Source organism: Cibotium barometz, chromosome 55, assembly GCF_041138505.1.
Source record: "Cibotium barometz isolate CiBa-2024 chromosome 55, ASM4113850v1, whole genome shotgun sequence".
NCBI lineage: Eukaryota > Viridiplantae > Streptophyta > Polypodiopsida > Cyatheales > Cibotiaceae > Cibotium > Cibotium barometz.
Window position 1 is genome coordinate 35,156,834 of NC_141100.1, and position 13,472 is coordinate 35,170,305.

The 13,472-nt window shown below is 37.8% G+C and overlaps 1 long non-coding RNA gene and 1 other non-coding gene across 2 annotated transcripts; both read right to left on the reverse strand.

Annotated features, from left to right (window-relative positions):
- Window positions 1-9,879: 9,879 nt before the first annotated feature.
- Window positions 9,880-11,890, reverse strand: LOC147607677 (uncharacterized). The gene is made up of 2 exons (XR_015264722.1): window positions 11,877-11,890; window positions 9,880-11,777 (listed from the first exon to the last, which is right to left on the reverse strand). It is a non-coding gene; the product is annotated as an uncharacterized LOC147607677 (long non-coding RNA).
- A 62-nt stretch (window positions 11,891-11,952) lies between these two features.
- LOC147607678 (U5 spliceosomal RNA) lies at window positions 11,953-12,073 on the reverse strand. The gene has a single exon (XR_015264810.1). It is a non-coding gene; the product is annotated as a U5 spliceosomal RNA (small nuclear RNA).
- Window positions 12,074-13,472: the final 1,399 nt, after the last annotated feature.

Consider the following 13,472-nt stretch of genomic DNA (forward strand, 5'->3'; position numbering starts at 1 on the left):
TACACAACGTTTATGACAATTTATATTTAAGAATATGCATCAATTGCCATATATCGGTATGCCATGATGGTTACCTTTTCTTCCGAAAGAGATTGTGTATTACACAACGTTTATGACAATTTATATTTGAGGATATGCATCAACTGCTATAATGGGTCATTAAGGTGTTTTAGCTACTTTACAACAATTAGTCTCTAGAGAATTCTTTTGGCCTTATCTTAAATTGGATGTAGCAAAATTTATGGCTAAATGTTCTATTTAAAGCTATAAAGGTAAGACCCAAGTATTTCTTACACCTCTACCAATCCCTAATGATGCTTGGGAACAAATATCAATGGACTTCATCACAGATTTGCCTACTACATCCGGTCATAATGACATGATTTGGACTATAGTGGATTGTTTAAATAAGCAAGCTTATTTCTTACCTTGTAAGAAAACATTGACTTCTCAGCAAGTCATGACTATGTTTATCAAGAAAATCTTTGTGCATAATGGATTACTAAAAGTCATTGTTTCTGAAAAAGACTCTAGATTATGCAGTAATTTTTGGATCACTCTTTTCTCCAACTTAGGCACTAAGATTTCTTCACAACTTTCCATGTGGAAATGACTAAGATGAACAAACTGAGACTACTAATAGCACTATCTCGGATGTACTCAGAGTCTATGTTTCCCAACAACCTAATTCATGGGATAAGTACATTCATCTTCTACATTTTGCTTATAATAATACTCCTAATTTGGTTACTGGTGTCAAGCACCTTTTGAAATTGTGTACGGAAAACCTTTGCCTATTCCATTTACTAGACTTTCCTACAAAATCGAAGCTGTTGATCAATTCACTATTGATTTTAGTGGTATTTTGAATTATGTAAGACATTTTATTACACATGTTCAAGAGTAATATATTAAGAAAGCAAACCGTAAACGTAAAGCTATCTCTTTTGAAATTGGAGATTATGTACTTTTGAGAATTGCAAAATGTAGACTTAAGAGTGTTGAAAAATTCCCAGCTCTTAAGCTCTCCCCAAGATTTTATGGGCCTTTTGTATTTTAAGCTCTCTTAAAAATATTATTCTAATCTCTTAGATAATTTTTGGACGATTGGATCATCTTTACGTCATGCCAAATCATGTTAATATCATGGGTGATGCCATTATAAATATTAATACGTTTGGTGTACATTGACTTGTGTTTGGGGTCTCCAATGTTTGTTACAGTTGACTTGTGTTTGGGGTCTCCAATGTTTGTTACAGTTGGTTTGTATGGAAGGGTGATTCTTGGGTTACTTATGCTTGGAAAATGTTTGTGTGATGATAGTTTATATACTTATGGAATATTTGTTTATCAATTTATTGACCATATTAGGAAGTTTGGTAAAATTCCAGTTCCCATTTTGCAAGATTAAAAAAAGAGAGGACACAATGAACCCTTTTAAGATTTTGTCAAAACCTAATGTGACATATAGTTGGAAAACTCTTGAAGAGTAGGCTCTAAGTCCACATTCTCTGATAACTTTGGAATTGGTATACTCAAGATACACCAAAAGTTGATTAAAAAAGCTAACTCCAAAGTAATGGGATTTTCCCAAACTCCCTAATATGGTCTTGGTCAACGAAACTCAAGACTCTTAATAACCATGCTTGGAATTCATTCGGAATTGGAGTAAAGGACCGTGCTAAGATCAACCTTTTGACAAATTTCAAACCCGAATTCAATGCGGTTAAAGAGCTAAGTTTTCTATCTTTATTTATTTATCTACATCATAAATTATATTTTCTTTATTTGTTTATTTGCAATGGCCAATTTATCTACACAACCCACTATGCAAGAGTAACTTTTTACACTTTAAGAGCAAATTGCAAGTGATCGTGAACTCGAACATGAGTTAGAGTGACATATGAAGCGTTCTAAGCGTAAACGTAACTCTTCCAGCTCTATCCAGCAAGAAAGTGATCATGGTAGGCACACTGTCAAAGCTACTTTGCATAGTCAAAGTTCCTGAAAAGACTCATGGATTAGTCGAAAGGTGTTCACTTTTTTGAACAATGATGGCAAGGAAGATACACGAGTAGTAATTGCATGGCTTAGTCAACTGGATGACTATTTTTGAGGGGCAAAAGTTTCTTGAAAAAGCACAAGACTAAATGTGCTTGTAATCATTTGATTGGAAGTGCTGCTTTGTGGTTGGAATGTGATCAAGCAGGGCAAACATAGACATGTGACATGGAAGGAGTTCTAGAAATTTTTAAAGAAACATTTTCTTCCTTCTCAATACAAAGTTAAAGCTCGTCAATGTTGGGATACGATATGCCAGGTCGAGAAAGAGAATGTCCAATCTTACATTGGCAAATTCTGGGATATTTGCTCGATATTTGTAGGTTTAAGTGGTCGAGAAGGTCAAAGAAGAAAATTCATTGCTAGTCTCAAGCCTATTATTAGGGCGGATGTTAATTTGTTTTATCTTCACAGCCTTAGTTCTGCTATGAATCTTTCTCTAAATTGTGAATGCAAAACTTCTATTTCTATAGATTCTACAATGCATGAAAATTCTTGTATGAAGTCTTCTAAACCATATTTTCCTTTAAGCAATTTCGATAAAAAAATCCAAGATGCATAAGGGTAAAGATGTAGCCAAAGAAGATGTTCAGAAAGAAAATAACAATAAACCCTCAAATGGTCAGCTAAAGAATCATACGTGACGTGTTTCAAATGTCACAAGGAAGGTCACCTTGCACCAGATTGTCCAAAGAAGAAAAAGAACTACGCACTTGTGGCTCGTCTAAAGGACGAAAATGATTCTTCCAAGCAAGAGGATAAAGGACGAAAATGCAAGAGGGTAATTCTGATCCTAACTATTCGGATGGAGGTAAGATTCTTATTTATGCTTTGTTAAGAATTCAAGAAAGAATAGAAGGAAAACCAATTTCTATTCTGTATGATGATGATAGTTTCCATGACTTCATTTCTGAAAAGGCATTGAAAGCACTTAACCTAGATGCATCATACTCTAGTTATAAAGTGAAAGCTGCACTTCAAGAAACTAAGTAGAGATTACAAGTCGAGAATTGGAAATGGATTCATTGAAAGAAAAGAGAACATTTTTAGTTACTCCTTTGCAAGGTGTTGATGCTATCTTAGGAATGCCATAAAAACATGAACATAATCCTTAGAATAATTATGACACCCATATAATATGATTAATGAAAGATGACAAACAAATTTATCTCTAATGTCAGACTAAGGGTGACTTAAGTTCTCTTTTAACTCTGTCCCAAGCTAAAAGAGCTATAAAGAAGAAGGAGAAGATATTTTTTATTCTTGTCAACCAGCTTAGTACTCAGGCTGACTCTAAACCAAACATGTCTCATGATCCTTTTATTTCTAAGTTCTCTAATTTCTTTATAGATAACCTACCTCCTGGTTTACCTAAATCTCGTCTAGAGGATCATAAAAATAAAATAATGCCTGGAAGCTCTCCACTATGTAAAGCTTATTGAGTTAACATGCGTGAACAGAAAGAGATTCAGAGACAAGTAAAAGAATTGTTAGACAAAGGACTAATTAGACCTAGGAGTTCTCCATTTGATGCTCTAGTTCTTCTTATTAAAAAGAAAAATGGGACATATTGAATGTGTATCGATTATCGTACTTAAGAACCGAAATCCAATACCACGAGTGGATGACTCGCTAGACAAGCTCAAGGGAGCACAATTTTTTTGCAAAATTGACCTCAAGTCCGATTACCATCAAATTCAAATGATAAAAGAATATTTTCAAGACTTCTTTTAAAGCCCAAACTAGTCACTAATTTTAAGTTATGCCATTTCGCTTGACTAATAGCCTAGCTACTTTTAATAGAATGATGAATAAAATACTCTTGAAACGCCAAAGTTTTATCATAGTGTTTTTTTGATGATAAGTTTTATCATAGTGTTTTTTGATGATATCTTAATTTTCAATAAGAATCGTCAAGAGCACGAACAACATTTGAAAAAAGTGTCAGCTCTATGTCGATCCCTATATGATAAAATTCATTCAAGAGGAAATGGAATACTTAGGACATATTTTTTCGGTTGATGGTATTCAAGTAGACCCCGAAAAGATCAAAAGCATTGCTAACTAGCCCAAACCGTATGATATTCACGAACTCTGATCTTTTCTTGGAATCAGTAGCTACTATAGAAAGTTCGTCAAAAATAAGTTTGCATATATTTCACATCCTTTAACCAAACTCCTTAAAAAAGCTAGACATTTTGATTGGCTTAGTAGACAGGACCATTCCTTCTCTGAACTTAAGAAAGCATGGACTCATGCACCAATTCTTATACTACCAAATTTTCAACGATCGAGCATGGACATGGTTTTGGTAGTGTTCTCATACAAGATGGACATCCCATTGCTTATTGTGAGATCCCTGTTCCCACCGAGCAACGGATTCAGGATACTGGCAGCGGAAGTAGCACTTCTCGCGCGGGACAGGGGTCCACACTCGGGGCCTCGCCCACGGATATCCGGACAAGAGACTAATCCGTCGGTTTGTCCAAAACCAAAACCGGAAAAACTTCCTTTACCCGGAAAGCATGGGCAATTCCACCAGGATAACTCTTTACTCTAACGTAGTCAAGATCATTACGGATCAACTGATCTGACTGCACCTTTAACGGTACTTGGTCAAATCAAGGAAGAAACTTGCACTTGGATCATTGGGATCAACGCTTTTTTCCCCATCAAGAGGCACAGCCGTTGATTCCTATCCATAGAACAATTTCTATGCGGGATTTACTTCATCTATCGTAATAATAGAATTTAAATCTCGATTTACGGATCCATCAGTCCAGCTAACCCCATCCAGTCCCATATGTTAGCCAACCGCCCAACCACTGTAGTGATGGGATCCAATTTGAAATTTGGTTAGGTTTTGTCCCGGGTACCAAGGAAAAGAGTTCCAAGGCCCCCTAGCCGGAAGTTCATGCAAACATAAAACTAGCCACACCACTTACACACCCAATATGAAATTGCCTTTTTCTTAGCTAAAACAATCCTTTAATGAAACCATAGTACCACTGATCACAATCTTCCAATTTATCTGGTTGATTCATAATTTCCCATCATTCCTTCATCAGAGTATCTATGGCATCATTGGCAACTAGAACGCTCACCACCTGTCCACACAGGGGCCTTTTCAATAGTTCCTAGCCCATAATACTCGACAATATAATCACTTATAAAAATCAAGATGGACTCTCGTTGAAGATCAGCAAGATCAACCAACAGATCCATATAAAGAGTCATGGACTCATCCATTGAAGACCAGCAAGGTCAATCAACTAGATCCATGCCCGGTTTTACAAAACAACTCTTACTCCTTGTTCCAATATCTTCCACGACGCACGTGTGGGTATCTTCGGCGACCCAGAGCCCGAGCACCGTATGGTCAGCACCCTCTAGGATCCTTCGCAGGTGACCTAGCGCTTCACTCATAGGCCGCTTCCTTGGTCCCTCATCCACCGTACCGGAAGCTCACCATTTAAATCGAACCGAGGCTGGTCAAGACCTCGGTCGACCTTGCTACGCGAGACGCCCTCCATTGACTCTCCGTCAGCAGTTGCAACTTTAACAGTTAGGTCTTCATGACCTTAATCCACAAGACGGTCAAAATGCTTCCCCAGCATTCTTGACATAAAACAGTCATTTACAAACAGTCACAAAATACAGTTTCTAAATCAAACTCTCGTCTTTCCACATTATCTTTCCTTAGTCCACATTCCATTCAATGTGTACTCATTCTCATCCATTTCCTCATATCGATGACACCTTAATTCACATACACATTCACATTCACATCCATACATCCACATTTACATGCATACATCCATTTTCACATCCTCATTTATACATCCACATCCCATATCCTCATTCATACATACACATCCATATCCACATCCATACATCCACATCCACATCCACATTCACATCCATGCATCCACATCTACATGCATACCTCCATTTTCACATCCTCATTTATACATCCACATCCCATATCTACATTCATACATACACATCCATATCCACATCCACATCCACATTCATATTCACATCTATATATCCACATCTACATGCATACATCCATTATCACGTCCTCATTCATACATCCACATCCACATACATACATACATCCACATCCACATTCCCATTCACATCTATACATCCACATCTACATCCACGTACATACATACATCCACATCCACATTCCCATTCACATCTATACATCCATATCTATATCCACATTCATATACATCCACATCCACATTCCCATTCACATCTATACATCCACATCTACATCCACATACATACATACATCCACATCCACATTCCCATTCACATCTATACATCCACATCTACATCCATATTCACATACATCCACATCCACATTCCCATTCACATCTATACATCCACATCTACATCCACATTCACATACATCCACATTCCCATCCACATCTATACATCCACATCTACATCCACATTCACATCCACATCCACATTCCCATTCACATCTATACATCCACATCTACATCCACATACATACATACATCCACATCCACATTCTCATTCACATCTATACATCCACATCTACATCCACATTCACATCCACATTCCCATTCACATCTATACATCCACATCTACATCCACATACATACATACATCCACATCCACATTCCCATTCACATCTATACATCCATATCTATATCCACATTCATATATATCCACATCCATATTCCCATTCACATCTATACATCCACATCTACATCCACATACATACATACATCCACATCCACATTTCCATTCACATCTATACATCCACATCTACATCCATATTCACATACATATATCCACATCTACATACATACATCCACATCTACATACATACATCCATACATCCACATTTACATACATACATCCATACATCCACATTTACATACATACATCCATTTTCACATCCTCATTCATACATACACATCCACATACATACATACACATCCGTATCTACATCTATACATCCACATCCACACCAACATTCACATTCATACATATACATCTACATGTATACATCCACATCACATTCATACAACCATATTACATCCATTCACATCCCATATACATCTTAACACATCCTAACTCATCTTAACACATTCTATCACATCTCATACACATCTTATCACATCTTTTTACATCTCATACACCTCTTATCACATCCTATCACTTTCCATACGCATCTTATCAAATCTTATCACATCTCATACACCTCTTATCACATCTTATCACATTTCATATCTTTTTTAAGAGAATAAGATTTCTCTACACATTTATTTATGCATAAATTCCATTTAAGGAGACTAACACTTTCGAAATTAAAATCAATCTTTTATGCATCTTCTTATGCATAAATTCAATTTAGTAGGAATTACACTTTTAGAATAAAAGAATTTCTCTTATATCTAAGTTATGCATAAAATCCATTTATGAGAAAAATCACACTTTTAGTATAAAAAGAATATCTTTTATGCATACCTCTATGCATGAAATTCAATTATGATAAAAGTAACACTTTTGATATAAAAATTTATCCATTATATATACTTCTATGCATGAAATAAAAATGATAAAAGTAACACTTTTGATATAAAAATTTATCCATTATGCATACTTCTATGCATGAAAATAAAAATGGTAAAAATAACACTTTTGATATAAAAATTTATCCATTATGCATACTTCTATGCATGAAAATAAAAATGGTAAAAATAACATTTTTGATATAAAAATTTATCCATTATGCATACTTCTATGCATGAAAATAAAAATGGTAAAAATAACACTTTTGATATAAAAATTTATCCATTATGCATACTTCTATGCATGAAATAAAAATGGTAAAAATAACACTTTTGATATAAAAATTTATCCTTTATGCATGATATTAAAATTTAATTTCTCCATGATTATAATGAAATTCTTTCAATTAATCTAGGATGATAATTCCTAGAATATGGTAGGAAGTCCTCTTTTTATGCTTTGAATGAAATTATTTTATGCATAATTTTTATAAAACTTTTGCCATAGCTCCGCTGCTATGACTGATAAATCTCAATTTTTCTAAGGGATAAAGCTTATCATTAAGGAATTAATTAAAATGATCTCTAATTGGATTATTAATCCATAATGGATTGAATCATCAATATACATAAAACTAAAAGCATAGAAAAAAACCATTAATTTGACCTCAAGCATAGCTTAATCTTGGGTTAAGGAAAAGCTTTATGAAAAGTTTGATTTGGATTGAGAATGGGTCATGAGTATGACCATTTCATGAGTGAGAGAGAGAAATTACATAAAAACCATTAAAATTTAAACATAAATAAAAATTAACTTCAATAGCATTTATTAAATTATGTAACTCTTCATTACTATAAAAAACCATACCAATTAAGCTTCTCAAGCTTGAGAGGGGTTGAGAAGAGAGAAACATTGAGAAATTATAGAAAAGATCAATATTCAATAATTACCTTACAAATTGCTTGATTCTTTGTTCACGGTAGAGGCCCCCAACCAATCAATTGGTTAAGTATGTTGATGGAGCCACTAATGGGGATTGAAGAAAGAGGGAAGCTCCAAAAACTAGTGAATTATTAAATGAATTCACAGTTCTTGGCTTAGGTGGAGTAGAGTAACGATGCATAAACACTATATCTTTTTCAACAAGGGGGAGGCTTCTATTTATAAGAAAAATTGAGCTCCTAACCAAACAAACTGATTCTAGAATTTTCTAAATCAGTTTGGTCAATATTTGACCATTTTTAGATCAGTTAAGCTAACTTTTTGGAACTAGACTTGAATGAGGAGAGAGGAGAGATGAAATATCTCAATTTTTATGAGTTTAAAACTCATTCAAGCATGTGAAATATGCACCTCCTTTAAAGAACTCCCTTCCTTACATATGTGTCATAATGGAATCATTTTAATATTGCTCATAGTTTTTTTACTAATAAACCTTGTACATTTTCAACTCTTCATCTTATGTGAAATATGCACCTCCTTTAAAGAATTCCCCTTCCTTACATATGTCATATTTTTAATATTGCTCATAGTTTTTTACTAATAATCCTTGTACATTTTCAACTCTTCATCTTATGTGAAATATGCACCTCCTTTAAAGAATTCCCCTTCCTTACATATGTCATATTTTTAATATTGCTCATAGTTTTTTACTAATAAACCTTGTACATTTTCAACTCTTCATCTTATGTGAGCATTTAAGGGACTCCCCTTCCTTACATATGTGTCATAATAAAATCATTATACCCAAAATATCTCATATTTTTAATATTGCACATAGTTTTTTTACTAATAAACCTTGTACATTTTCAACTCTTCACCTCATGTGAGCATTTACTCATTTTTGGGTATTTTCTTTTTACAAGTTGGATTTATCTCCTCTTTACACATGGATTGATGCTATTGGCCCATAGGAACCTTAATTGGACCATAATCCAAAAATTTTTGAAAATCTAGACCCTTAGGCTAAGGTCCTTTATACCCATTTCCAATTAATTCTAATTGCACAATTGGAAAGTTCTTTTTGAATTTCTGTTTCAGGGGAACTTATTTTAATAAGATGAGTTATTTTTCTATCCAAAAATATTCATAATCTGAATATTCTCTCTCTAGAATATTTTCTCTCTCTAGGTTAAAACAGTTAGAAACAAGGTCTTTATATTTCTGAAGAGAGATTGATTACAGGGAAAGATACTAGACATCAAAAGGGGGTTGGGGGAGGAATCTTACACTTATGAAAGTCGTAAGCTTAAGCCAACATAAAGAAATTATAGTACATACGACAAGGCATTTGCTGTTGTCGTTCGTGCCTTAGGACTTTGAAAATATTATTTAATGGGATCTAAATTTTTAATTAAAACAGACCAACAAAGTATCAGTCATTTATTAATGCAACCCTTAATTTCTGACCGACGTATCAAATGGGCTCCATTAATCCAGCATTTCCAATCCATGATTCAATATCTCTATGATTCAGAGTGAAGTCCTAGCTTGGGAGAGATGGTGACCAAAGTGAGTTATGCTGATAAAGAGAAGAAATTGAGTCACAGTAGAGATTCAGGTTTGCACATAATAGTGTCGGTGTGTGCGTGTGAAGGGTTGATCCGTACCCGAAGGCGGAAGGCCTATGAGAATGAGCAGATCGGGAAACAAAGAGCAATGGGAGACAGGAGTCGGTCACAGTAGGGACACCGTTGAAAATGCGGGGCGTTGTTGGACACTGGTGTTTAGGGTGAAATCAGCAAGGAACAGGGCTCCGAGGCAGGTTTGAAGAGGTGGTGTGATAATTTCCGCAATTTTCAACCCAGCATGGCCAACCAGTAGTAAGCAAGGGGAGGGGGGAGAGGCGGATTCGTCTTACCCCATCCCCTTATTCATCACCATTGCCTGCTTCAGTCCCTGGAGCAGAAATGCAAGCTTCATTCAGCCCAGAACAGCAGCAAGGAAGGAATCGTCAACTGGAGTAGGGTTGAAATCCACAGTCCGGTATAGGTACTTGCTGCCATGAGCCAATGAGGAGAGAGAGAGAGAGCACGAGTGCAGTCGTTTAGAAAGGGAATGTACCACTCACTGCTGTGAGGCAAATGTATACTCACTGGCCATGGTTGGGAGCCTGGAGGTCTCAAGCAGCAGCCAAACATAGGGCAAGCTCTGGCAGGCGGCCCACAAAGATGCCTGTGTTTTAATCGGGCACGGCCAAAGAGCAGGCCGCCCCCGTTGTGATGCAGTTGAGCTCTGGATCTCCACTGACGCGTCTGCAGCTATCAATCAGTAAGCTCCAGTTTTTCTAGAGGGAGGATGAGCTACAAGCAGCTAGAGGCCACAACCAGGCGAGTAGCCTACCTAGTGCTATTAAAATGCATAGAGCATCTTTACTTTTGGCATCATTTCTAGTATTTGGTGCAAACCAGTACAACCAGAGCAACCAGGCAAGTAGCCTACCTAGTGCCATTAAAATGCATAGCATCTCTACTTCTGGCATCATTTCTAGTATTTGGTGCAACCTGGTTTGAAGCTAAAGAGTCCACAAGTGTGTCATCCATCCCGAAAGAGCCTCGAGGAGCAGCACATCTAAACGAGAAACACCCAAGCGGAAAAAGAAGAGGGCAGCAAGCCAGAGGACTAAGGTTCTTCTAGCCCTAGTTCTCAGTGCATCTCCATTCCAGTCAATCAGTCAATCCGCTCTGCCATGGGTAAGTTGCTGTGGCCACCATAAGAAAATGAGGAGAGACCGCTGCTAAGCGACGAAGCACCTACCTGTCTGGGAGTTGGGAACCTTGCCTCTCTCAACTGTGCAATCAGACATGACAAGATGAGGCTGCAAGAGAGCTCACTCGATCTAAGGTGGTAAAGTGTGTTTCTGCCAGGGCCATGCGGCTAGCCATTCCTCTGCTTCTTCTTCTTCTTCTAGGTCGATGACGTTGAAGCTTTGGCTCCTTCTTGAGGATCCAAAAGACAGCCTTCGTCTCCTAGGACCCCCTGAGCCATCGATGGTGTGGTGCTGCCCATCCTTTCTCACAACAACGGCTTGTGCAGGCCTTCGTGCAATGAGGGCGTTGTCACGAAAGTGGACATACAAACCAGTGTGCTCATGTTGTGGCGGCCTGGTGGGCATCCAATCCAGGTCCATGGAGGTCCCCCATGTCCTTGACGACGGCCTGAACTAACCAAACCACCCATGGCGATGGCGCAGAACCTGCACAGTCAGGAGGAGGACGAGAGCGACGGAAACAAACAAACAGAGCGTTACCTCTCACCTGCGAGAGCCGAGCGAGCGAGCGGAAGACACAGACGGAGACCACCTTGTTTTTTGGACGTACGTTTGGGGAGCTCCTCTCTCTGGGGAGAGAAGCCCGCTGCAAAAATTGGGATATGGTGCTTGTGTTGGGCCGGGCACACGGTATTCTTTAGTAAAAGGCGAAAGAATAGTTCGCTTTGTGCTCAACCCGCACCTCCCGTGAGAGCAAGGGCAACCAACCAGGAGCCTTTATGCCCTCCACGGGGACCTCCCCCTTGCGCTTGGGATAAGTGGTGCAAGGAAGACGCTTTTGTAGATCTTGGGAGCCATTTATTACTATAAAGCCTTTTTTGTTTTAGTAGTTTGCTAACACAACTGATAGTGTAGAGAGAAGAACTCAAGGCCATGCATCAGTCCTAACATTAACTCAACCTTGAATTTCCAAGTTTGAAGTTTGAGCATGGGCTCATATGAGAGGCCTTCTATGCACGAAGCTTGGCATGATGCGAATGCAAGGATGGTTAAGTAGCCTATCTTACTAGAACCAGTTATATAGAGTTAAGAAGTTAGACAATTTTGTGGATATCGGGATTCTCGCCAAGCCATTATAAAGCCTTTTTGTTTTAGTTTGCTAACTCAACTGGTAGGGAGAACTCAACCATGCATCAGCTTCAGCCTTCCAATTGCTCTCCTCTCAGAAGCTTCTCTCAGAATGCCTCTTGTTTGTGAATCGAGCCTTCGGTTGCTCTCCTCTTATATATCATCTTAGCTTGGGCAATAAAAGGGTTTCTCTTAGAATTGAGGTTACAGTTTAGTGTCCTTGATATTTTCTCTCTTCCTTCTAATAATTACTCTTGTACCAGAGTTGCCAGCAGTTATAGTTATGTAAATAAACCCTAAACCTTCATCATTATAATTACAATCATAGTAAAGGCTACTGCTCACATATGCATAAGGGTTGTTTGGGAACTCACCATTAGTCCGCATAGAACGCGGCTAACCACAACGAGCTGATCTATCGCTTCCCTCGGCATTGTCATGCCACTATAAGGGCTCAATCACCCCAACAGCAGAGATCGAGCGGAGCTATATAGAGATTTACTCCACCTGCCTACTATGCCTCCTTATATGAATCTGATAAAAAGTTATGGGAAGCTGTCTCCCTCTTATTCATATGCTCGGACTTTAAGTGCTTGCATAAAAGTAGGCCACATATGCCTCCATACGCATATGTGTGATGAAAAACAGGTAGAGGGAGAGGAGACACACACACAGAAGCAAACCCTAATGTATATTGCAAACCCTAACCATAGAGGGAAGCTATCTCCCTTCTCACACAATGCATAAAGCCATAATCCATAATCTACAACACACTACTTGTGTTGTGTCCACACACAGCTAACCCTAGCTAATGTCCACACACTTATGACCAACTGGACGTCGTCATTTATGTCTCACACATGTTACCACCTAACATGCCAACACATAGTGCAACTGGCACAAATTGACATCGAGCTCAAATCTCAACAGCCCCTCTCAAGCTCATGATGTACTGCCATAGATGAAGGTGTAGATGAGCTTGGGCTATCAAAGCTCTCAACACTCCCCCTCAAGC